We start from the raw sequence: 26,694 nt of genomic DNA, 5'->3' as shown, positions 1-26,694 counted from the left end.
GGCACCTCAAGCGATTTACTTACTTACTTTCTCTGAATCTCATGAGGCTCAATTACAAAATGCTTGGATGAGAGACACAAACCTCTCCGGGCAATTGTGAGGAGTAAATCATAGGTGCTCGGTTAATGGGGTTGATGGTTAGTCCCTTTCCTTCCCTTACTGATTATGAGGAAAGCAGCCAAACTCTCTCATGGTTTCCCCCTGCCTGCACTCAAGACCACAGACTGTAGGCAGGGATTATGCAGGTCACTAGGGGACTTTATGTGCACACCAACAGAGGCCATATCTGTAGCCCAACATATTACATTTGCAAACAAAAACAAGGCAGGAAACTTAAGTATCAACACAGCACTTTCTTGTCACCAAGGAGTATATTCAGGGCACTGTGCCACAATGTGGCCAGTTCTGGGTATTCCTGACCAAACCCGAGGGCAACAGGATATATGTACACATATGTGTGTGTGTACGTGTGTGTATGCATGTATATATGCATGTGTATACCTGCACAGGTATACACACACACACACACACACACACACACACACACACACACACATAAGCCAGGGCAGAGTTTCAGGAGGAAGCAGAAATTTTTAAAGAAACGGAATTTTTGCAATGAAAGAACAATTCTTGGGTCATCAGTTTTCTTTCTTCCCTCCCTTCATCCTTTTCTTTCCTTCTTTTCTTTTTTTCTACATAAAAAAAGCACACCAAAATTTATGTGAATATTCTCTTCTAATTTAAGGCTTACTACCTCTTTTTGTCTTTCACACATTAAAAGGCCATGGTGTTTTTTTCAAGTGTTTTTCAGAAAGCAATACAAATGGCCAATAAAGGAAAGCTTACCTAATCTCACTAATAATAATAATCAAACATATGCTAAAAATCAAGACAGCAGTATTTACCAATATGAGCTATTCTTTCATCGACATTCATTCAACATGGAAATAGTGCTTAACACAATGGTACCCGATTGTTAAAATGGATGTGGGCAAACACGTATGCCCTCCCGGTGAGCGCACAAATGGGCACAACGCTCTGGAGGATAATTTGTAGTGCTATTAAAAACCTAAAACTCTGTGTATTCTTTGACCCAGAAATCTCCCTTCTGAGACTTTATTCTAAGGAAATAATAATAGCTGTACTCAAAACTCTATGAAGAACAGTGCTCACTGCCTCATAATTCATAATCACAAAAACCAAAGCAGCCTAAGTGTCCAATAGTAAGGAAGATCGCACAATCAGATATGATGGAAGCATCTGATACAAAGTGTACAGTCATTGAAAATGATCACATGGAAGGAAGCAAGGTAGTGGTTTTCAATGGGAGGGAAGACAGTATCTTTTTGTCTGAAATTCCCCCAAAGTCATCGAGGACAAAGCAACAGAATTCAGGCATATCTACATGGAGCTCAGACAAGCAGACCCCACTGGCCTGACTACAAAACTTGGTCATGCTTGCTTTTCCCACTGGTTCAGCAGCCTGAGCTCTTCTTCACCCACCTGCCCTCCCTTCCCACCTGACCCCTGCCCACCTGACCCAGAAGGAAATCAGCCCCCTTTCAAAGTATCCCCCAGATATTTCTGGGAGTCCCCAAGGGGACCTGTCCATTGGGGTCACAGCATCTGCCCTTTCTTCCTCCTCTTCTCCACCTCCCACCTGATACCACTTGCAGAAGCCTCGACACTGGCCCTCCTGATGGCGTCAGTGGTGAGAAGGACAAGGTCAGAGTCTCGTGTGGTCTCCACTGCTTATCCAGGCACCTGAGGAGTGCTGGTTTCTATCTGGAAATTCCAACCAAACTCTGGTTTCCATCAGTGTGAGTGGCCTCCTCTCTAACTTCATGCTACACTTTGACACCAGGAACCAAAGCAGTTCGCTTTAGGCCAGAGTCTCAGAGTCTCAAGAAGGGTTAATTCCATCAGTTCTAGGCCCTCAGATCTTGCCCAGAATCTCTCCAAGTATCCTGGAACCACTTCCATTAGTTTTTGGTTTTCTTTTCTTCTAACCCAGAGACTCAAACCCAAACAAGGACAAATCTTATGCCATCTCTTTTCATTGTCCTCGTGGTCCCTCAGCTAAAAATGAATAGATAAACAGATATGCCTTCCCTCCAAAAAAACCCTCAAGGCACAGCTCTCCTCCCACAGACAGCCTTTTCTTCTTTCTCATACCAAAATCTTTTTTTTTTTTAAGATTAAAAAAAAATTTTTTTTTAAGTTCCTGGAAATCCCAGCCCCTCAAACATTTCCTGCAGCTGCTTCAAGGACTATGCACCATGGAGTAATTTTACACTGAACACTGTTTTCAAAATATAAAATTCTTTGAATCAGTGAAATTAATTTCCTGCCTTCTATTCCCCTCCCTGATCATAATTTTTAAAGTAAAAATTTTGGCAAAATTAGTTTTCACAGTAGCCATATCTATCAGCGCTTTGTTTATAGAGCGCATTTCGCCCAGTCATGAGTCTAGGAAGAAATAAGAACACATCACTGTGAGTTATATCTGCTCCTCTACCTAGTCTAGGGAATCACTGCTTCTACTCTAATATTTGCATAATAATACTAGACGGCAATTCAGAAGACCATGATTTTAACCACACCTAATCTGGAATTAACCAAACGACCCTGACAAATTATTTTATTTTTTTAATTAAAATTAAAATTTTAATTATACATTTTTCCATATGAGAATATACACTGATACAACTTTTGGAGAACAATCTAGCAATATTGTTTATGAAAATATTAATAGTGGTAACTTCAGAGGTGAGATTTTTCCCTAATTTTTATTCTCTTTATTTTTGCTGATTTTTAGAATATTGAGTATATATTGCTAGTATAACCAAAAATATTGCAGAGTTTTTACAAAATACAGGAAGGAAGAAGAAATTTATCGAAAACCTGCAGCTAGGTTAGATTAAAGCCTTTTGAATTGCCGTCTAATGTTTTCACGTGGACAGAACTGTGATTATAAAGTTACTTAACTTGTGTGATCGGATTTGCTGTCACAGAGTGTTCTTGCACTGACGACCCACCCTTCTCAGTACTGTCTCCACTCAGTTTTACTCATGCTGGGTACGGCTTCCACATTTCTCACCTCTTAGTCTGTGACTTTGTGACAGCTCTTCCTTCAAGGCCCAAGCCAAGTCCATGCCCCCAATAAAAACCAGCTTCCAGATACTTCTTTCCTGGGTCTTAACTACCTGGTCCACTTATTCGTCACTCAAATGATACCACAGATACCGTTAAGCATCTTTTACCTGCCTGCCCCTGCCCCACCTCCTGCTGGATCAGAGAGCTTCTCCGGGGCCTTGCGTTTTTTTTTTTCTTCCCAATGGTGAGCACAGTGCAGCAGATGCTCAAAACCTGTTTGAAGATACAATAAAGTGATCTCAATTATATTCATTTCTGTTTATTAATGCTGCACACTGCATCTTAGACTGGATGCACATTACCAAGAGATCTGCTGTATTACGGATTTAAGATGACCACATGCAGAGGTGAAACAATGCCTGGCCAGTGGCCACCTTTTTCTCCTGGCATGGTGGACTTTTAGCAACTTAGAATTCAAATACTCAGCAATTGCCTTCTAAACATTCCTTCAGAAGGATTCATTTCCCTGAACAATTACTCATCTCTGAGTAATAATTTCCTTTTCCTCTCTTTAACAAAACTGCAATGATTGAAAGACAGGCTGACACTGAAAAAAATTTCTTTACAAAACATATGGATCTGATGTTCATAATAATTTCTATGCTTAATTTGTGAATTTGTGTGTGTATATTTATTAATTCATCATCTGTGACTATTTCCTTGTAATACTTGCATTACAAGGAAAGTTTGTAAAAATTTCAAATGTAAATAATTTTAAACCAGGTGATATTTTTATCATAAACAGACTATTTAAATTTTTTTCATTTGATTATATTATTAAACTGTATCTAGTTGTCCTTTTCTTTATAGTACTTTTTCTTTATCAATTTTTTAACCTGACATCTTTTATTCTTTAATTTGTTTTTCCAAGAGTAAGATAATTTTTTACTCCCATACATTTTCCCAGCACCCTGGAGATGGCCAATTCAGATCTTCATCTATTTTTTAAATAGCCATCTTTTCAATTAAAAAATCTTTGTCTTTTAAAAATTTCTTGTATTTATAAGAATTAGATGATACGTGTGCATTTCAAAAAATTAGAAAACAGAGATAAATGCATGCTCACAGGTTGCTTCTCCTTTGGAATATCCTCTTCCCTCAGATCCTCTAAACACCTTCTTCTCTTTCAAAATATATCGGAATCCTGTCTCAGAGTAACTTTTTCTATCCTTCCCATGGAGTTTGTTTAGTCTAAAAGAGGTCAAAATTCAACTGTCTATAAAGGTGATGTACAAAAGGAAACCATTCAGATGTAAAGCAATAGAGAATAGTGTGGTCTGTGGGAAAGTAGACAGACTAACAAATTTTCAGACAAAAGGACTGGATGTAGCTGTTCAACTGCCAATGTATCCTGACTCATGAGAATTTATGACCCACAAGTAGCAGGAAAGCAGTTTTTTTTTTTTTTAATTAGTAAAAATGATAAGGATGGCTAAAATTTTTAGGTACTTTCTTTGGGCCAGGAACTGAAATTTGCAAGCCTTTCAACATGGCATATTTGCAATGAGCTTGAAAAAAATCATATGTTCTTCTCCCCAATATTCAGCTCTGCTGTAGGCAGTGCTCACCTTCCTGCTGGTCACATCTGGCACTTCTGGGCGTGGTTCTTCCCTTGGATGCTTTTCTGCCTCTGCAGGTGCTAGTGAATCAGCAGATGGGTTGGGTCCACTCTTCTCCTTTATTGCCCAGTAACCTTAGAATTCTCTGTACCACCATATAAGATGGTGTGCTTTCCTTCACATGGGTTAACTGAAGAGAATTACACACTAGGAGAGGGACACTGGAAGCTGTGGGCTTAAAATGACTCTTGAGGGTCCCAAAGGGAAGGGATCTGATCATTTAAAATGTTCACCTGATCCTATTTGGATTCCCTCACTGTTCTAAATTGCTCCTTTTGTTTTCAAATTGTCATCTTTCTCCCAACGCCTTTCCTCATTCTTGGTTTCCCTGTGTGAATCTCAACGTACCTTTTAAAAAGCTCCAGACCCCAAACCCACTTATTGGCACAGCATGTCCCCCTCCCCAACACAATCTTCCCACTGTCCCATCAGCCGTAAGTTTTTCTGCGTCTGAGAAAATGTCCTAGGAAGTAGTCCATTACCAGTACGATCAGCGTGGTCTACTGGCGTCCCCCTTCCACAAAACAGTCTCTCCTAGTCTTGGGATGTCATCTCTGAAGTGCCTCCAAATAAAATTGGGCCCCTCATGGTCTCCTCACAAGTGTGATGTGCAGGCATGCTGGTTGGATCAAACACAAACACCCTGGAGGATGAAGACAGAATAATCAGGCCTAAGCAAGAACCAAAAGGGCTAAAAAAAAAAAAAAAAAAAAAAAAAAAGCCTCATGGCTGTGTAAATCGTGAGGAGTGTGCAAGCTGGGACACGTTATATCTCAAAGGGGCATCTTTGCCCAGCTGAGCTGCATGTCGCCACAGAGTGATGTGCACAGATGTTGTGTTTTGAAATCGAATTTGTTTGCATTGGCTCATTTTTTTTTTTAATTAAAGACACTTTGTGGGGGTAAATAAAACCTGCTTTCAGGTTAAATATGACTTATGTTTTACCAGTTTATGACTCCTAGACTAAAGCCATGTAAACCTGTAGGAATGAGAAAATATTTTTCCAACCATTTCCTAACTTACAAGTCACCTTTCTCTCCAGAATCCATGTCTTGAAAGTCATATTTTTGTGCAAAGCAATGTTCTTTCCATTACCCACTCCCTTCCTCTTCACATCTGCTGAGAATTAGACAGGGCTGTTTTCTTCATAAGACAGAATAGACCTTTGAGTTTTGACTGTATTCTTTGCCAGCAGCCTTTGTTGTTCTCATTTCCAGGTGAGGATTGGGGATATAAGTGATTTTTCTCTTTCACTTGCATTAGGTAAGAGATGGATTTTAGTCTTGAGGCCCTTCTCCTGAAAGGGTCCCTTCTGATGCTCTGGGAGGGGCCTTACTGCTGTATTCCCATGGTCAAATGAATTCTGTAAAATTTGCACAAGTTAGATAGTTTCACCATCATCCGCTAAGACTGTTTTCTCTTTCCGTTCCGTCCTTCTCTGTCACATTTTCTCTGTGTCTAATTGGTTTATTGCAGCGGCCACAGGCATTTTGTGGACTTGAGTAAGGAAAGTACAGTTGGTAACGCATGGTGTTTGGGATATGTTTTTGTAAGTCTCCTCACTTCCATATGTAGGTAAAGCATGGCCAGCCTTTCTGGCGTAGAAATGGCTTCCAGAAACACTCTAATTGCCCACTATGCTGACTTATCAGCACCACAAAAAGGCACAAAGCCAGGTGTCTCTCAAAATAAGAACATGTCCCTAAGTGACCAGCATTGGGTAGAATGTGAGTAGATTAGGAAAAACATGCTACAGATGAAACTGAATTATGTGTCGACAGAAAGTGATAAAACTATTGTCAGATGAAAAAAATCAATGGGCTTCCAGTCAAAAACGTAGGGAAAGTGTTATAGAGGCTATTAATTAAAAAAAAAATTATGTTTTCTTTTTCTGGGTTTTGTGATATTTGTCACATAAAAATTGCAGTTTGTTCTTGTTCTATATAAATATTTGCTTTCATACATAATTTTACCTTTGTGATTTTGTGTTTTTCTTAAAGAGGATCACCCTACCCTATAGTATAAGCAACAGGACCCTTGTTGGCATGAAGTTTTTTTTAAACAAAGTACTGTGATTATATATTGCAAAAATCAGGCCATTGAAACAACCCAAACACGCAGAAAAACTACTGATGAAACAAAGCCATAATGGCTGTCAAAATGAGCTGTTTTGGTCACTACAGTTCACTCTCTTTAGGAACTCAGCATGTACCAAACAGGACTTAGATACTCCCTCTGCCTCCAACCACTGTCTCCTCTACAAACTCCTAATGATTTACATTTAATTTCTGTACTTACCATAAATAGTTAACTTCCCAATTTTTATTCTCTGAATAAAATTTTTGGTTTAAACTGCATAAATTATGTGTACTTTTTTGATTCAAGTTGTATAGATTTGCTTGCTTCTTGCCTAATCACACAAACGTCATCTTCTTTAGTTGCACTTCGGAGCAACAAGGATCAGATTGATTTAGCATTCCCTATGCCAGACACTGTGCTAAGCAGTACTGTGAGAGAGCAGTGAGAGGGGTGGGAATATAAACAAACATGAAAGAGACATCACCATTGCTCTCAAGAAGCTCACAGTCTGCTGGGAAAGACTCATGGTCCAGGAGGAGAGACATATTTAAATGCTGTGCTGTGGGAAGAAAAAGGTGAAGTTGATTAACTGCGTGGGGAGGAGGGGGTGGTCAAGAAGACTTCCTATGGGCATTAAAATTTGAGCCATGTCTTGAAGAATGAAAAATAGCTTATCATGTTGAGAAAGCGAAGAGTATTCAGGGAGAAAGAGTAGTAGGATTATGGCAAAGATGCATGATTAAGCATGATATGTTGAGATGAAAGGAGCAGCTGAATAAGATGTACACAGAAGGGCATCAGGAATGAGAACAGAGTGGGCTGGGGCCAGACCAGGGCCCTTCCTGAAAGTTTATTAGCAGTATGTCATCGTTATATTTGTGTTTGGAAAATGCATTCTAGGTAACTTTCTTTGGCTCCATGCATTCGGGGAAACAGATGCAAATATACGTTTAGTTTAGTTGGTATTGCTGGACTAAAAGTTGCTGGGACATGATACCCCTTAGACGGAGTTCAAAGCTGTATTAGGAGGGATCTGAAGCATGAACTTCTGGTTCTTACAAGCAGTGATGTCAGTGACAAGTAGTTTGACAAAACATTTCTAATTTTCAAACTGAGCAAACAATAATATTTTTTAATACCGGTACCCTTTGATTAGTGGCCCACTCACCTAATTCCTCCACCTCAGATAGCTGTGTCTGGCTTCCTACAGAGTGTTTAAAATCAGTACTGTGCAGCTGTTATGCTACTATACAAAATTACCTCAGGTTCCTACTTTCACAGCATTAATTTGGAATTGAAGATGAAATAAACTAGATTTTATAAATTCAACCCACTGGATTCTGAAACAATATTTTGTGCTGAAAACATACTTATAATGTAATTTTGCTAAAAATTATACCTCTGTACACTCTTAGTTTTATGAAAATAGATTAGTACAAGATTATGTTTAATTTTGAGCTTGTATTCCTTTAGCAAGAAATTAATCATTTAAGTATTCTTAAATGTGATTCTATTATTACGATCTATCACCTAGGCTAAGAATAAAATGAAGATATTAAATAAAATTTACATAAAGGGTAATAATAAATTAATTTAGCAGGTTTTACATGCATTTCTTACCTTGTCTAAAACAAATGCCTTCCTTTTCTAATTTTTACAGCAAGTATACTTTCAATAAATGATTCAAGAAAGCAATGTCTTATTTATGAGTTAATAAGCATCACCAAACGATGCTAATGAAAGGATACACATACTTACGCAACAGCAGCAGACTGAAAATAGAGATAATATAACAATCAGTATTTTTCTTTTTCCAATAATTCTTGCCCACAGCAAGTCTAACCTGATTTCTTCTTTGCCTTTTCTAAGATTTGTGCTAATAACAAAACAGAGGCAGAGAAACCAGTAATCACTACCTACCCCCCATGAACTTCCCAAAGCAATTTTGTCTACTTGGCTAATTTTTTAAATCAAATTTATCCTCTAAATCTAATTTGCAAGTTTAAAAATGAGTGTGGGGTGTGTGCATGTGTGTATACACCTACTTGAGAAAGTTCCCTCAAGTAATTCTAGCCTCCCCAAATACACTACTGGATCAAGAAATCATAGCTTTCAGAAAGTGTAAAATCACATTTACAAAAGCATCACACTCCAGGAAAGGAATGTCATTTCTGATTTGCAAAGCTCACAGGGAGGGAGAGGATCCCTTCATTTGTCATCCCTTCAGATTCTGAGGCGAGGGACCTTGCCATCAACAGCAGAGAAAATCACCTCGTTCTTTCTGAATTTCCATCACCATCACAGAGAAGCTGTAGGCTAACATCATTCTTTCTTCCTCCCATCCTCAGACGAAATAATCTGAATTAAAGACAAAAAGATATTAAATGCAAGTGTACACATCCCCAAGCCAAAAATCTAATATGATTTGTTCAAAGAGTTGTTCTATACCGATTGTAATCCTCCAAATAATGTCGGCAAAGGAATGCGCCAATGTGGGGCTGGGGTACAACCATCAATCTTTGTATCACGGAGCACTGGGCTGCCACTAATTATTTAAAATAATCATCCAAAGTGATTCATGGTAAGCAAGCATTTTAAAGGCACTGATAAAATTTAAAGGTAAGTTACAAACAAAAATATTGAATTTCTTTGATCTGGTAAAGTTCTTTCATTTGTGAACTTTTAATGATGATCTCTAAAAACGTTATTCCTCTCAAGAGCCCAAAGCACAAAGCAGTCAAATTCCAGTTCCTTCTCAGAATACCTGACTCAGCAGATCGAGAGAAGATACTACAGTGTGTCCATTTTCCACACAGAGAAATCAAGGCCCTCGTACATCTCTCTCTCTTTATTAACATTTGAACCCCTAAAATGCTATTTGAAAATTCAGTGATGATCAGAATATTTTCAAAGGAAACTTTCAAAGTCTGGATGCCTGGGCATCACCCATCATCCACCATGTGTTCGGACATGGTGGAGATGAGGATGCATGGCCCGCACTGGTTTAGCGAAGATGAGGTTGAGCTGGTTCTTCGGTCTTTGTGGGGTTTTCATGTTTGGGTTGTTTCAAGTTCTCAGTATTCCCTGGAACACTAAGCTTGGAACTTCAAATGTGTTATAATGTTGAAGTCAGTGTAGCTATTCTCCAAGTTACATATCCCAGAGAGCAATTTCCAAAGGAGTCAGGTCTATGTAACAGCATCAGAGGGAAAAAGGAGCTTGGTTGTTCAGTGCACACTGCATGAACCACCATTTATTCCCTTCGTACTGTCTGTTCTAGATAGCAACAGACACCATGAGAAATGGAGGGAAACTCAGGCTATTCCTTGCCTTTACACAACTGCAATTATAAAATAAGATAGTAAAAAAGAAAGATCATTTCAAGCTTCTTGATTTTTGTACTACTAGGGGTAGAAACCCTCTAGAAGGATTTTTTTTTTTTTTTAAAGAAAATGTGAATTTGAGGGGAAGGTATAGCTTAGTGATAGAGCACGTGCTTAGCATGCACAGGTCCTGGGTTTAATCCCCAGTTATTCCATTAAAAATAAATAAATAAATAAATAAATAAACAAACAAACAAACAAACCTACTTCCCTCCCCCTTTCCTCCCCCCCCCAAATACAAGAAAATGTGGAGTTTTTGGTAGAGGTCTGAGTTAATCTGAACGGGAAAGACAGACACTGGAGAGCTAAACTGCCCTGCTTATTCAAACATTGAGAATGTTTTGCTTTCTCAGGGGAGCCCAAGGGCCAGGAGGCTTGGGGGTCTAGGGACTTGAGGAGGAGATGAGAAAAGGTCCCAAGTACTGCTATGGACCAGCACGAGGCAAGATGATCCGTGAGAAGTTTCCAGCGGTAGGGATGGCAGAACAAATTAAAGAATGGCAGTCACCAGAATTCACATGCTGTAACATCCTGCTCTACAGCAGGATGCAAGTGGTGCTCAGTGCCTGGTGGATGGGGCGGGGGCGGGGGGGGCCAAAAGTGGGGTCAACAACACTGAGAAGACAGTAGTCACAGACAGGCGCTGTGGAGAGGAGAGGGAGGGCTGGGGACTGAGCTTACGTGACAACAGCAACATTAATATTCACAAGGAACAGGAATCCTTTCAGATATTTCTGCTTATGTTTTAGAATCCATGACCCACATTTTTAAAAGGTTACACTTACAACATTGTAAACTGACTATACATCGATTTATCTATCTATCTACCTATCTATCTATCTATCTATACACACAAAAAGGTTACCCTTAAACTGGTATCTAAATTATACATGTTTCTAGTATGAAACCATCCAAGAGGAGAGGTAATTGAGGGTATGGATTTTGGGTTCAAATGCTGGCTCTTGGCTTCAGTTTCCTCATCTACAACATGGAGATACTTGATGTGAGGATGGAAGCAAAGACTCTCAGCTCAGCCCTGAGCAGTACTATTGCCTTAAATGAGAAATATTCTTTGATCCAGCTTTGAGACATTGGGAGAGTTATTTTCTCAGATGTTCATACTACCAAAAAAAGAATTCCTTTTTTCTTAAAAATGTTGTTTTACATTATAGACAAATCAGTATTGTCAAACACTAGATTAATCAAGACCCTTCAGGTTGCAAATGACAAAAACCCCAATTTAAATGGGCTTAACTAGAAAAAGGGATTTATTTGTCCTGATAAGCGACAAGAAGAGGGCCTTCAATCTGATTAAATCCATGACTTTAAGACTATAAAGAATCTCTCTCATCATCTCTCAGCTCTGCTATCCTCTGTGGGATTTGACATCAGGCTGACCCTCTCCATATAGTGGTCACTTGTCACTGTCAGGCTTAGACTGATATTGAGGAGAGAGAGACCTTCTCTCAATGGTTCCCACAAAAATCCCAGATTTGAGTCTTACTGGCTTTGAATGAATCAAGTACCCATCACTGTACCAACACATGGGCTAGAGTAGTGGAATACTCTGACTGGCCAAACCTGGGACACCTGCCACCCTTGGAGCAGGTGAGGTGGCTCATGCATCACACTTGAGTAGGGGAAGGAGTGACTCCCTAAAAGGATTAGAATGCTACCACAAGCACAATGGGAAATGGATGCTGTAGAGAATCCATAAAAACCATGAATGACACTGGTACTAGAAGACAAGGACAGCAATGGTGCAAAGGCTTTATGTACCACACGTACAGAAAGAATAGGGTTTGACCCACCATGTGGTAGAAGGCACTTTATAACAGCCTAGCCAACCATTCTATGCTAGTTTATCTTCTCTAATAGAGAAAATGCATCAATATACCATCAATACATAGCCAATTATATCAGTCACATAATAAAATTGTTTGAGGTTTCTTATCATTCCCTGTTTTGTGTCTTACCTTTGTATTTTTTTTTACTTATCCTATTCTAGTAGGAAGATTTTTTAAAAAGTTTCTCTCCAAATGAAGCTTAAATATTTTTAGAGGCAGCTAAAAGAATTTTCTCTCCTTACAGTTCTTCCTGTTTTAACCCCTTCTTGCCTCCACTCCTCCTATCTCCATCTGTTCTCCCAAGACTCTGATATATTCCATGAGTGATAAGAAAGCAATCACAGAGAAAAGGTACCCTCTACCTTGTCATTGTGGTGGAAGGGTCTATGAAATGACAGAATCTTAAGCACCTTAGAGCCAGGGGAAGCCACAGGATGTTGGTAGAATTCAAGGCAGGAGGATATTGGTGTATTAAGAACATCTGTCATAGCTCTCCACACAGTTGTTAGGAGTTATTGGTTGTATGGTTATAATAGTGAAAATAGTGTATGTGGCAAGAATGTAATTCCAGTACATTGGGAAGGATTCCTCACTCTTTGAAATTCTTCAAGAATCAGAGCTGAAGGAGAACAGAGGTAAATAAGGAAATAAGCAGAGTTGATGGGATCTTCCCTTGAGCTCAGAACTGGCTAGCATCCCTGGTTTGGAAAGGAAACAGTGTCAGATGAGGACCACATGAAGGAACTTGGGGGAAAAGCCTCAAGGGGACAGTGAGCTTTAAAATCCAGCCAGGGAGGCTATTTCTGACAGTCCAGGAAGTCAGCACTTCGCCTTCAGGAGAGGTCGGCCTTCACTCACGGTTCCCAAACCATTAGAATCACCTAGGGAGCACGTCACAGCAGACTCTGGGCTCCACGTCAGGCACACTGAATCAGAATGGGGCTGGGTGGATAGAGGGTGGGGTACTTAGTCTATGCCAAACACTGTTCCAGGCACTCTTATTATTTTAGGCACTACTATTATAATAGCCAACAGTGTATTATTTAACTCATTCAGCCATCTCATTAGCCAGGTATAGGTCCCTTTTACAGGTGACGAAGCTCAGGCTCAGACTGGTAGCAAGTCACAGATCTGTGATTCAAATCAAGGTCTGCCTCTAAAGCCTTCTTAACCCATGCACTCTGCCAGACCTGGGAGTGAGGGAATCCAGATATACTCAAACTAGAGGCTTTATTATTTTTATTTAGCAGCCAGAAAAAAAAGTTCAGAAATAGTATCCTTTTTTTATGATGCCATTTATTTCATATGTAATGTCTTTTAAAATAAAATTTATTTTTTGAACAGTTTTAAATTTTCAAAAAAACAATGAAGACAGAAGAAAGAACTCCCATCTACTCTGCACCTAGGTTCCCGTTATTACCATCTAACATCAGTATGTGGTATATTTGTTACAATTGATGAACCAATACTGATACGCTATTAAGTCCATATGTCGCCCTTTTTCAAGTATATTATTTAGAATCAGCATACTGTGGCAAGACTCAGGATTATCTGAAATGGTTCAAATGGTGTTGGGCAAAGAATTTAGCTGCTGAATTTCATTTTATTTATCTCTAAAGTGGAAATAATAAAAATAATGATTTCACAGGGACATGTTGATGTATTTGAAGAGGACCCCATACCTAATGCTGTTTTCCTTTGCCTGGATCTAGTAGAGGCCAAAACATTTCGGTTAAGACTGCAAAAAACAATAAAGAAGCATGTGATTTTTATCTGCAGCCAAGTGGTATACCCTACTGACTTCTAGAATAAAACAGATTTACACGACAGGACACACTGGCCAGGCAAAGCCCCGGAGCACAGAGGAACCACACTCGCATCATCCAGGAAGCTCTCTTTCAAGGCGAAGCATCAAGGAAGGGGTGAGGCTCTGCCTGTCCAATTCCCAGTCAAAAATCTCATCAATTGGTTGAAGTCACTCCCCCTTCCTTGGGGAGAAGAGCCAGGAGATGCAAGGCTAAGAGCATATTAATGGCAATTGGGCAGCATTAGAAGTGAGATTTACAATTAAGAATTGACCTACTTGTGTGAGCTCAAATGTTTGTGTCTAGCAGAAGTAGATACAAAAAAAACCTCATTTTTTCCAAAAAGCTCATTCTGCAACAAATATTGATTTTTATTTTTGAGCCAAGACAGTGGTATTTTGGCTTCAGAAATAGTTCAGTTGCTAACAGTGAGTAGGCACTGATGTAGGGTTGTGAAAAAACAAAAAAATCTATTTGGGGACGAATCTCTTTACTATGACTATAGGAAGTCAAATGATTGAATCCATTAATTGCATTTTCTTATAGTGGTTTCCAAAACTGGCTCATCTATGGAGCCATCTTTTTGAAAATATAGTTTCTTAGTTTCTACTGGATCAGAACATCCATGAATGAGGCCAAGGTCTTCTATTTTTGAAAAGACTAGGAACTCTGATGATCAAAGATGTGGGGACCCACTGGTATACACACTAGAGGGACACTGAACACTGAAATCTTATTTGGAGAGAAAAACAAAATTTTTTCTTAAAAAACCATAGTTCTGAGTTACTAAGATGTATAAAAATAGCACTCTATTTTACAAACTTTCTTTATTTTGGAAATCTTTCCAAATATGTAAAATATTTAATCTCTGCAAAACTAGTATATCATATAGTTTGCCCGGTTATGGACTCTAAAATACTGGCAGGCAGGCTGCTGGAAAAGTTAAACTTTTAGGCAGTTTGTAATTTGGGGATACACATGCTATACCTATGTTTATATCCTCACCGTTTCCTGAGAAGGTGAACCTTTTGAACAGACTGAAATATAGATACTGCCTAGCCAACGTTAAAAATAGGAGCATGTTTGAAATTTGCACACTCATCCCGCTTTGCATACTTCTGGCCCCCACCCACGGCTTTCTCCAGCTTCTATCCACGGCTGCACAACCAGCACATCCTTTTCTTAACGAGGCTTCTCTCTGGCTACACATTAATGCAGATACCATTGACGCTGTTTCTGTGTCAGCAATAATGTTTTGTCCTTCCTGTGTCATCCAGGGAGCTCTGGATTCTTTCTGAACAAGAGCCTGTTAGTCCTCTCTGCACTGGCGTAGGGGTTGGGGGTGGGAGGGGTCAGTATTTTTTTGAAAGCAGCTCAGTGTGAACTCAGCAGATTCACAGAGTAGATCAGGGTGGGAAGTAAATCAAAAATTGGGAATACAAGTTTGTTTCTGCTGCTTTTTTATTTAAAATAATTTTTTTTTAATTCAGGGAGGAAAATCAGCCTATCCATTTACTTATGTCTGCCAGCTCCTACTCTACTTGGTAGTTTTCTCTTTGCCTGGTTCTAAATATACATTATTATCTTTGCATTCTCATGCTCTTACTAGACTTTTGAATTAGCAAATTTTTGTTAATTGCTATATCAGTTAGCACTTGCTGTATAACGAATCACCCCACAATTTACCTGCTTGAAAAAACAGGTGCTTATTTAGCTCGTAATTCTGAGAGCTGGACAAATGGTTCTTCTCTAAGCGGACTTGACTGTTCCTTGCTGGGCTTACTTGTGTTGTATGTGGTGAGGTGGTGGTGGGACTGGGGGCTGGCTATTGTAGGATGGCCTCACTCATGTCTGGCCATTGGGAGGTTGTTGACTGGGGCCTGGCAGGATACAGTACCTCAAATCTCATCCTTGAACCCTCTCATCTTTTAGGAGGCCAGCTTGGGCTCCTTTGCAGGCTGACCTCAGAGTTCCAACCACAGTAAAAGATAACAAGACCCAGTGTGCAAGTCTCTGCCTGCTTCGTATTTGCCTGTCTTATCATCCAAATCAAGTCACATGTCCAAGCCCAGACTCAAGGAGTGGGGAAACAGACTCCACCTCTTGATGGAAGGAACTTCAAATTCACATTGAAGGGGTCTGCCTCCTGGGATAGGAAAAAATGGTGGCTATTTTTACAAACTACTGCAAATGCCTAGTGTGTGAAAAGCTTAACATTTGAAAAATAGATAAGGCATCGGCCATGGTTTAATGGCTGGAGTTGATATTTCATTTTAGCCTACGTCCTGACATCGTTGCAAGTCAAGCAAACTCAATCTCATTCAGCAACACAAATCCCTATTTTTTTTTTCCCCATGTTTGTTTTCAGATTACTCACAGAACTAGCTGCTACACAGAGCGGCTGCAGAGGAACAGAAGTGTGGGTGATTCTGGATGGGGGTGGTGAGGAAAGGCTGCCCGTGCGTGCTCTGTCAGAGTAGGTCTCTCAGGATAGTCAAGTGAGCCTTCATCCTTCCGTGATACCACCATAGGTGGGGGAAAAGCTGACAGACACAGAAGGACGCTCTGTTTTCTCATGAGAGCAAATAGATGTAGTGTCACTGGGGGCGGAAATTCTCATTTGTTGTTTTGTTTTTGTTTGTTAGTTTTTTAAAATTCCATATATGAGTAAAATCATAAGGTATTTATCTTTCTCTGTCTGATTTCACTTAGCATAACACCCTCAAGGTCCAAACCAAATCAAAGACAAACACAGAGAGGGGAAGGATAGCTCAGGGGAAGAGTGCATGCTTGGCATGCATGAGGTCCTAGGTTCAGTCCCCAGTACCTCCATTAAAACAAATAAATAAACCTAATTACCTCCTCCCACCCCAAAAAAATAGAAACACAGAGACACAGAAAACAGACTAGTGATTAAAAAGGGGGACAGTGAGGGGGAGGGTGAAATAAGTAAAAGGGATTAACTGTAATGGTGATTAGAAATTAAATTTTTGGTGGTGAGCACATTGTAGGGCATATAGAAGCAGAAATATAATGTTCTACACGTGAAATTTATATAACGTGATAAATCAGTGTTACCTTAATTTTTAAAAAGTGTATGTGCATGATTTTGTGAAGAGGCATAATTGGTGACTGAAAGAAAGGGCATTTAGCTGAGACCCAACCCCTGGATAAGAGACAGAAACTGAGACAAAAATTCTGGGAAACTGTCACAAAGCAAGCTCATGCTCCATGTGATCACATCTGAGAATCCTTCAGTCTGAGGAGGGTGGCAATTCTCATTAGTCTGGACATCAGTGCAACTTGGCCCTATTTTTTAGTTTCCTTGTTTATAGTGAGAGAGAATCAGGTTGTAGTAAGATCTTTTCTCCCTACCCACCCCCTCCTCCTCACCCATGAACAGATTTTGTGGATTGTGGTTTTCAGAAAATAGTCCTCACTTTCCCAGATGGCCTGCTTGGTAAAGGCCCCTGGTTGGTCACTAAAGAAATACCTTCCTTTCTGACACGCAATAAGGTTCAGCCTTGCTTGGTGTCTTCTGGGACAAAACAAGTCTTAAGTGATGGGCAAATAGAGTGTTGTCGGAATTTTCAGTATACCTCAGTTTTGTAAAAGCCTGGGAGAGAGGAAATAAGTGTAAAAACACAGCTTTGGAAGAGAATTTAGTTACATGGATCCATGCCCCAGGGGCCCTCTTCAGCTGTCAATCCCTGTGGGAGGAGCATGACCAAGGGCCTTAGGCCCCTGGACCCTCGGCCCCTCCTCCACCAGAGCACTGTGCTCTTATCTGTTTTGGGATTTTGCATTGGGATTTACATTGGGATTTTGCAAACTACTTCTTTTGATGAAAGATTCCTGATGTTAAGACTTCATTGTGTAGGTGAGGAACTGGACACTAGTGTGTGCCACTGTTTCTAGTTGCTTTCATGATTATGTAAAACATCCAGATTATGCCATTTTATACCCCCATTTGTAGATCAAGAATTGAAAGTAATCCTGAGGTAATGGACTGGGGTTGGGAGATCTGTGTTCAGATTCTGGCTCAGTTATTTAATATCTTTGCTGGATTAAATTTTGGGCCTCTGTTTCCTCATCTGTGAAATAAATAGATGGTGGGGCAGAAAGTTAGATAAGGAATTTTTAAAGTAATTTTCCAGTTCTAATAGCTTCTTATTTTATGGCTGTAGGTAGTAAGGACCAGCAATTTTCTTTCCTGCTTTGGCTTATTTAAATTGTCCCATATATCAAATCACAATAGATTAAAAAATTACACTGAGTCTGTGATCTATCCTTCAATGAAGCATGTTAAGGAAGCTTAGTTCTTTGATCACTGCCTGGGCTAGTGATTTAGTAAGGACTAAACTGTGCAGCAAGAAACAAAGAGCTGATTGCTATAGTTTAAAAACATAAAATGTTCTTCTCTGACGTAAAAGAATTCTAAAGGTAGGAAGTCCACAACAGGTATTGTGGCTTTATAAATAAGTTTCATTGCATGTGGCTACTAACCTCAAGTTTACCTCCTAATTCAAGATGGCTGCTAGGATGCAAGCCCTTGAATCTATATTCCAGGAGCAAGGGGAAATTGACAGAGGGAGGCATCCTTTGACTAGGGAATGAAGTTCATTATCTGGGCATGTTGCCACTCCAAATAAAACTGGGGTCCTGTTACTAAGAAGAAAGAGGACCAGCCAGCAGGCTCTGCATAGCCAGTTATCTCAGCTGGATTCCTTGGCCATTTCCTCAGCCCTGCGCAGCTTTCTCCCAAATACAAGGGCCAATCTGAACAAACTCCTCTGTTTGCCGACACCTTGAAGCTGGGAGAGGAGCTTGGAAGGGAAGGCACTACCTTGTTGACTGAGGATCTGAAGGAACATTTCACAGGTGAAAGGCAGCAAGTGTATTTTAGTGTAGATGCTACTTGAGGAAATTGCCATTTTTGAATTATTATAATGAAAGTATTTTTCAATTTTGCCTAGGAAATAAACTAATTTCCACCTTCCTAAAAAAAAAATCTCAACAACAGTTTAAAATAACTCTGTTCTTGCTATGAATAAATTCCACAGCTTAGCAAAAGGAAACAGGGGGAGACATACAAAGCTTTTTCTGTAGTTTTAAAATAATAGCTCACCCTCAAGCTTGGATTAGATAAAATAGTCACTTGGGCAAAAGCACCTCACTTCCTGAGGCTCTGTTTTCATCTTTGCTGTTAAACCCACAGGCTGCGTTCTCACTATGGTTTTGTTTTGTTTTTTAATAATCTTGGTTCATCTGGCTGGTGAGCTAAATGCCTAAGAGCTATGTGGATTCTAAGAAATTTAAAACAAAACCCAGTCAAAACCAAAGCAGACTGATGGCCGAAGTCAATTTAGGACAATGCTTCCATTCAAACATTCTGGTTCTGTATTCATATTTGTCACAGATCCCTGTTCCCCACCTGTGACAGTTAATTTTGTGCGTCAGCGTGGCAGCCAACAACTCACATATTTGGTTAAACACCAGTTTAGATTTAAAGATGTGAAGGCATTTTTTAGATGAGACTACGATTTAAATCAATAAACCATCAGTGGATGGGCCTTATCCTATCAGTTGAAGGCCTTAAGAGACAAAGACTGAGGTGACCAGAGAAAGAAGAAATTCTGCTTCCAGACTGCAACATCAACTCTGTCCTGGGTCTCTAGCTGCCAGCCTGCCAGCCTTCTCTGCCTCCACAATCGCATGGATCAATTTCTTAAAACCTTGACTGACAATGAGTGTGTATATGTCCATGAATAACTGAAAAATTGTGCTGAACACTGGAATTTGACACAACATTGTAAAATGATTATAAATCAATAAAAAATGTTAAAAAAAAAAAAAAACCTTCACTGATTGATAGTAGATAGACAGATAGACAGACAGACAGACAGACACATATTGGTTCTTTTTCTCTGGAGAACCTTGACTAATACACCATACCATGAATGTTTGTTTACAAGCCCATTTTTGCTGCTTCTCACTTCTGTAATCCATTTATTCCAAACAGATTGATAAAGGCTATTAGGTCTAAAGGGTTAAAGGGTATGACTTCTGGTGTGAGATTGGGTTGGTATCACACTACCAAGGTTATATTCCCTGGATAAGTCTCTTGTCTCTCTGAGCCTCAGTGTCTCCATCTGAAAAATGGGTAATGACACTGATTTGATGATAAAATGATGATGATGTAATGACAACAAAAAAATACCTGCTTTTTCAGAGCACTTCCTATGTGTCATGTGAATGTGGATTCTCTTTTCCTTCCCACACAGCCTTAGAAGGTGAGACTCTGTGGTTCCAAGATTCACAGGGGCTAAGGAGCTTGTCCAGGTTCACACAACCAGTGAGTGGTAGGTGCAGAATCATACCCAGCACCACGCTGCCTCTGTAACCCACGTGAAGACCCTAGTCTGTGCCTGGCACAGAGCGGATGCTCAGTATTAATTCCCTTCTACTTTCCTTTCACTGCCTTTTGTCTGATTATTCAACTGTTTCTGCAAATGTCAGAGCCAGTGAAAGCAACAAAGTGTTGTACCATTCAATTTATAGCTCTCGGGCAGTCAGGCTTCTGCCCCATGGTGATTCATTCTGCAACTTTCTTGCCAGGAACTGAATCTGAAAGCACAGACTGCCTGTTCCACCACAGCATCTCTGGTTGCCCCAGTATTTACACTGGCTGCTGGTCCGACTGGGAACTGTGGTAACCAACTGGACACAGCCACTGTCTATATGGCTGAATCCATCCCCAGAGCCAATCCCAAGCTGGTGTATTTGAATAAAAGCCTCACTGTCTCTACCTTCATGATGTAACTTAGAAGTAAGAATGACAAGCAGGTGCTGGTCTGACCCTCCCCTCCTAGGTTGGTGCTGCCCAGAGAGCAACTGCCTTTTCTCATTGGATTATGTTGAGGTGGAAGCCATGGGGCGTGGCACAAGAGTCACCCTCTCTCTGCCTCTTCTCTCCTCTCTTTGGAAAACACTAAAAAGATCTGTTCCGTTAGCACGAAGAGTTTTATACATGTAAATTTTTAAGTGTTTTTTTGGCAAGCCCAGAGAGCTGTTCTATGACAGGCTACTGACCCTGTGTCTGCAGTTATTGTTTATCATCATAATAGGCATCCTTACATTATCGATGTCCCAGAATGCATCATTCATTTCATGCAAGGATGCTAATGACGGTACCAAATTATTCCATGATTCCAGGGGGAGAGGTTCTGAGAGTCCTCTGTAGTTGACATAACAACTGTTATACCTGTGCTTGGATTTTGATCAGCTTAAATAATTTAAGTTCAAGAATATTTTACCAAGATTGTTTTTATGCCAGCTGATTCCTTCAGGGCTTCCAATACAAATGCTTTGTTGGCACCATTATTTTTGTCATTAAGCTATTGCTATAAAACATATTTTTAAAAACAACTTAAAAATTTAGAACTTGAATTACACATTTTCATGGTCTGATGCAATGAACACTTGGAATTTGTTACAACTATACCTACAAATACAGTGTATAGTGTGGGTTGGAAGCCACAATGTTGGGATGTCAATTCCTTTCCAGCCTCCTGTCCCTCCGCTCTTCCCCAGTGATGCCAAGCTTCTTCCTGGCTGATGAACATGTTATTCTTTCCCACGCCTTACAAGTACTCTCTCCTCGGTCTACAGGGACCCTCCCATCCTTCATTCCCCTCCTCCCCCTACGCCTCCCAAATTCTTGTCCTCCCTTAACACCCAGATCAAATGTCACCTCCCCCAGGAAGTCTTTCCTGATTTTCCCATACCAGTTCTTTGGAGCTTAATATCTATTTTCTTCCTGTACTTCTCCGAAGGGATATAACTCTGAACTATCTACCTAACAATTCTGGAAGGCAGGTAGAGACCTTAAAAGAAATCCATACTTCTGGCAACAAGGAAGTATGAGAAGACTCCAGACAGTTTGACCCAGAGCCTTAAGATAAAATCATGTCTTCTAGGATTCGGCTTATCCCACAGGGCAAGATGGCAAGACTAATATAGATTCTTTGAAAAGGATTTAGAAAGTGCTAAAAAAAAAAAAACAAAGGGAGAGTGTGAAGGAAATTACCCTGGAACCAATTATCCACTGATAACCTCCGTTACACTTAGTGAGTATCTCTGTGTTTTGTTTTGCTTTGTGGATGTCTATACATATTTGATTCTCTCCATTCCTTAGACCACAGGACAACCACTCACCATGACCACATTCATTGGACCTTGCCTTTTCTCAGTAAAGTTTATATTACAGTAAATCATTTATACAGAAAAGTTCACACACAAATCAAGTGTATGGCTTGATGAGTTTTTACAAAATGACCACACTCATGTAACTAGAACCTGGATCAAAAAACAGTATTTTACCAGTGCCCTAGAAGCCCCTTTTGGGTTCCCATCTAGTTATTACCCTCCTCCAAAGGTAATCGTTATGCATACTTCTAACACTAGGTCATACTTTGCCTAATTTGGAATTTTACATAAACATAATAATCCCATATGTGATTTTTATGTCTGTGTATGTAATGATCAATCTGACTTTAGGCTGAGGAAGAAACTGAGGGTATCCACTAGGGTGAGTCAGATGGTAGGCTATTTTGCATATATAAATGTGCAGAAGATACAGGAATAAACTCAGTTACCACACGGAAAGTGGTCTAGGGCCCCTATGTTCATAACCCCAGTCCTACCGTAACCTTTGGGACTGTCTCAGAGCCAGGTGGATATCCACCATACCAGCCTACGCTTCAGCAGTGGGAAAATTAAGGACAATTCCCATTTGTTCAAACTGGGATGAAAATTCAATTATTAAAAAAATTACAAGATTTACCCAACAAATTATTTTAAGCATGAGAGGGAGCTTGGCCTCCTGGGAAGATTCTAGATCCATGTGTGTTGAATACATTTTCCTGTGCCAGAAATTATAATTCTGTGGATCTGATGAATCAGATTTACTTCTAAAAGGAAAGAGAAAGATGAATCCAATAAAAATAGCTAACTTTTATTAACTACCTCTCATATAGGCCAGACACTGGTGTGTGTATATATATATATACACACACACACACATACATATCAACTGCTTTATATAAATGTATTGTACAGTCCTCAGGAGAACCCTAAGAGGTAGATCTCATCCTCATTTTACAGTTGAAACTAAGGGGAACCTGCAGTTCTGATACAGGAAAATGGGGCGCAAGAGGATAGCTGTGTCCTACGTCTTGGTTGACACGCCCCACCAAGTGAGGGTCCCTGACTTTGTGCAGGAAAGAATTTAAGAGCAAGCCATAGTTGAGTAAAAGTAGATTTATTTAGAGAGATGTACACTCCATAGACTGTAAGCTGTCTCAGAAGACAAGAGAAAGGCCAAGAGGTATGGGGTTGGGTGTTTAGTTTAAAGTAAAAGTAGATACACACTCCATAGACAGAGTGAAGGCCATCTTGGAAGGTGAGGGAGCAAGAGAGGCCACGAGGCAAGGTGCTCCTAGTTTTTATATGCTAACAAGTGAGGGGATTATTCCAACTACCTTGGGGAAGGGGTGGGGATTCCCAGGAGTTGAGCCACCACCCTCTCTTTGGTTAGCCTCAGAACTGTCATCATGGAAACTGTGGGTGTGTCATTCACCATGCTAATACATTACAATGTGTATCACAAAACTCAAGGTCCACTGGAGGTCAAATCTCTCGTCATTTTGGTGCTAATTGCTGTGTCATTCTTTAATGGTTGTGTCCTGGTCCCCTTCCTTCCTGTCTCAGTTTCAGATCACTGGGGGCTACCTAGTGAGCCGGTCAGAGGAGGGTGTGGGGCCAACTGGTATCCTTCAAAGTCCAATGACCTCCATTCCTGGGCTCTCAGATCTGCCTGCAATCCCTCAACAGATAAAGTACATTCTTTACTGGGCATGTCTGCCCTAAAATACTAAAAGCCCTAGGTAATGCCTAATCTCACAATAGCTTGGTTTGTTTCAGCCCACCTTATTAGAGTCATAAACCCCACTATCCCTTTACAGATTCTAAACTTCTTACCTCACCTACAACCAAACAAAAACTTGTACACAAGCTGATCACACAGCCCCCAACCCATTGTGTTCACCAACTCCTCCCCCCAATAAAAGACCTCAACAACTGACCCTCAGGGTTCACACAGGCACCTCTTGTCTGTGTGGCTGCTGCTGTCTGTGGCAGCGTACCCCTAATAAACTTTTCTTTCCACTTTTCTTTGTCTCTGGAAAATTCTTTTACCATCTGCGACACCGGCCCACCTTGTCCCCCAACAGAGGGTTTTCAAAGGAAGGTTCTTAAGAATGGCAAGACAGTGAGAACCTGAGGGTCTACCCCACAAGAGTAGTTCCCTCTCTGAAACTGGGTGGGAAGGGATTAAATCTATCTAGCTAATATGGAGGGGAGCAGATCTCCCTGAGAGAAAGAGTGCATGTCCATAGAAGCCTATAAAGGAACTCAGTGCTGGGTCTGAGGATGGCAGGTGGAGTGTGATGGTGTAGTCAGGGCATCCTTTGGGGATCCTGGTCCCCCAGCATGGCATCTAACTCTTCTCTGGAAACTTGGGCAAAGGATCCTACTAAGGTAGCTAAATCCTTGGCATCAGGACTTTCTCAGAAAGCTGGAGAGGCCTATGCCCTAAGAGAAGACAGTGAAGGCATTCTCTGTTACCTCCTCGAAATCCACTCCTTGGAGCAAGCCTCAATGATCTAGTGTAGGATTTAGAATGTAAACTAATCCTGAGACAAGAGGGTGAGTGTTCTTCTTCTTAAAACTCTGCTTGTGAAGCTGTCAGCCCACACCCTTCAGCTTCCACTAGCCCTCAGGACAAGGAAGAGTATTGAGGCCGGTCACAGCCAGAAGAATCCTCCTCTCAACCTGCCTAGAAGGGGAGGGACCTATCCTTGGGTGGATGATGACTGCAGCTGGTTTAAAGTGGTGCCAAGACCCTGGATGCAGAGTCTCACTTTGGAACATCCTGTAGGCATTTACTGCGGAGTCTGTCAGCACCTCATTAGGATCAGGCCTGGAGAAGGTTGACCTGAAGAATCCGTCCGAGGCCCCTCCTCCTGGGCATGAAGTAGGCATCATTTTCTCCCAGTTCCTCAACTAGCGACTAGATGGTAAGGGAGACATTAATAAACAATGCTTTTCCAGTAAGTCAAATATAAAGACAGAATGGGGCTTGTTCCTCTGAAGAAAACTGAATTCACCAAATCTTCTGCAGTGAGGTTCTCTGAAGAACCATCCTTAACAGGTCTGAGGAATAATTTGATGAAGGAGTCTTAAGAGGAGAATGCAGGGAAAAGAGGAAGGGAAAAGATAGCTTTCATCCTTTCATGCTCAGAAAGTGAATTCTCCCCCCCTGTTTATATTCCTCTGACTTCCAACTTTCTGGTGGGAAAGTGGGCATGAGGGGAGCAGTGGGGTAAAGAAGAGGGAGGGAGAGGGGAAGGGGGTGAGAATAAATAGGGTAAAACTCCCAGTAAAAGATAGGTGAGATGGTCAAATGACACTGAAATCTACCAATTAAGTTAAAAATGGGCACATTAACAAATTAATAATAAATTATGAGAGAATGGTACCTACTATAAATTAGATTTAAAATGGGATAGAGCAAAAAATGAAAGCAGCAAGACAAGAAGGAGTTAAGACTAGAGAGAATTATTCAAAATTAAGATTAGGAATTGATAAAACATAGAATAAAATAAATACTTATAATTTTTGAAAAGACAGAGGGCTAGTAAAATCAGAGCTGAAAGCTTTGAAATGGAAAGCTATAAATTCAAGTAGGAGTTAAAGACCAAAAGATAAAAAGAAAAAAAATACTAAGGTAAGTATAATTTAAGAAGTAGAAGAAAGTAAGAAAAAGGGGAATGCATAAAAATAAAACTCAAAACAACAACACCTGACCAGCTAGGCCAGTCAAGGGAGAGCAGGAATGAGGAAGTTCTTTGGACAGCACAACTTCCCTCATAAAAGAATTCTCTTAGGGCACACTCCTGGTGGCAGATTTTTCAGTTTGGTTACATACTCATCTATGCCTACCTTCACTCACTAATTCTGCAAATATTTAATATGCTGACCTAGGAATTCAATGGTGTGGGTCAAACAGAGAACTTTGCCTCCATGAAGCTCACAGTCTAGCAGGAGACGGTGGTGGAAGAGAACACAGGTATCAAATGAATGATCATACAGGCAAATTGATAATGACCGAGTTATGAAGAAAATGCCTGGGCTGCTAATGGGGATATACGGACTGGTCATTGATTGTAGGCGTACTGGGTGTGGGAGGTGTGGAGTGGATGTGGGGGAGTGGACATGAGGGAAGGCTTTCTGCCAACGTATTTGTCCTGGGAGCTGAAGGATATATTAGGAATTAACTGAGGCAAAGTAGGGGTGGAGGTGGCCAATATAGGTCAAGACCCCAAAACAGGAAGGCTTTAATGCACTTGAGGAACTAAAAGAAGGCTGCGGCTGGAGCAGACAGACCTAGCAAGGGGGAAGTGTGAGATACAGTAGGAGAGGATGGTGGGGGCCATATTAAGAATTTTGGTGTTTATTTGGGAGCAATGGGAAACCACTGGTCTGATTCCTTTAGGCACTTAAAACAACAAAAAAAGTGCTTCATCCATTTGTCTGTTAACCTTTCTCTTGGTGGGTGGGAGTCTCCTTCCTTCAGGGCAGCCATATCTATCTTGTATATCATTGTATTCCCAGCACCCACACAGTGGAGATTCAATAAATATTTTAAGTGAATTAGGAGCAAATAATTTTGGTAGGGCCACAA

At 40.5% G+C, this 26,694-nt stretch overlaps 1 protein-coding gene across 4 annotated transcripts in view; it reads right to left on the bottom strand.

The window, feature by feature from the left end:
- Window positions 1–1,592: 1,592 nt before the first annotated feature.
- The window catches only part of BBS10 (Bardet-Biedl syndrome 10), a 142,027-nt gene continuing 116,925 nt past the window's right edge, over window positions 1,593–26,694 (bottom strand). Inside the window, exons 6-10 of one of the 4 annotated variants that reach the window (XR_012510827.1) lie at window positions 9,126–9,212; window positions 8,613–8,626; window positions 5,258–5,418; window positions 4,223–4,347; window positions 1,594–3,369 (exon numbers count right to left, since the gene is read on the bottom strand). The gene's annotated coding sequence lies outside the window, so the exon portion shown is untranslated. Of the gene's footprint in view, window positions 3,370–4,222; window positions 4,348–5,257; window positions 5,419–8,612; window positions 8,627–9,125; window positions 9,213–26,694 lie in introns of all 4 variants that reach the window. The other 3 variants (XR_012510828.1, XR_006726344.2, XR_006726345.2) reach the window with 3 other exon arrangements.

This window comes from Camelus bactrianus, chromosome 12 (genome assembly GCF_048773025.1).
Source record: "Camelus bactrianus isolate YW-2024 breed Bactrian camel chromosome 12, ASM4877302v1, whole genome shotgun sequence".
NCBI lineage: Eukaryota > Metazoa > Chordata > Mammalia > Artiodactyla > Camelidae > Camelus > Camelus bactrianus.
The sequence above is the reverse complement of the archived record's forward strand: the minus strand, read 5'-3'. Positions and strand labels throughout refer to the sequence as shown.